The sequence below is a fragment of the Rhagoletis pomonella genome, unplaced genomic scaffold (assembly GCF_013731165.1).
Source record: "Rhagoletis pomonella isolate Grant_MI unplaced genomic scaffold, Rhpom_1.0 Rhpom_scaffold_00008, whole genome shotgun sequence".
NCBI classification, from domain to species: domain Eukaryota; kingdom Metazoa; phylum Arthropoda; class Insecta; order Diptera; family Tephritidae; genus Rhagoletis; species Rhagoletis pomonella.
The window spans coordinates 18,825,151-18,825,751 of record NW_023458562.1 but is presented as its reverse complement, the minus strand read 5'-3'; positions in this window follow the sequence as shown (position 1 = coordinate 18,825,751).

Sequence of the window (601 nt, the reverse complement as noted above, 5' to 3'; positions counted from 1 at the left end):
TTTTTTTTTCAGTATAAATGTACGTCTTTTTTTTGTAAAACTTCGTTTGCTTTGCCGTACCTTCATTTTGTATATTCACTTATATGAGTTTTGAATTATCACACACAAAAGTTGGTTAGATGTTAGCTGTTTGTTCTTCTTGCGAAGATGGTTGAATTGAATTTGATACTGAAACAGTTTCGTAGGCCAGTATTTATATTGTTTGAAAGAAATAGTAGTGCAGTGCGGCAGCTTAGAGCTAACTGTTAGCAATTGGCAGCCGGCAGCGGCAGGCAAAGAGGCTGCTGCCGAAAGCGTTGGCCCAAAGTGGCTGGCGACGACGGCGGAGATGCTACAGGTGGCGGTGGTGCGAGGTGACAGCGCAACTAAGGCAACGGCGTCGAGGGTGGTGGCAGAGCACAGGGAAGAGGAAGTCAAAGCAGCAAAAGATAACACCAAGATGGCAAAATTGCGCGCCAAGTTTTTGAAAATCGACAACAAAAAGGCAGTCAGCTATTTACAACAGATCATACAACTAGAAAACAAATGCGCTCTTACATACATACATACACACATATATAACAATGAAAACAAAAGTATTCGGAGAGCGGGTGAGCAAAAT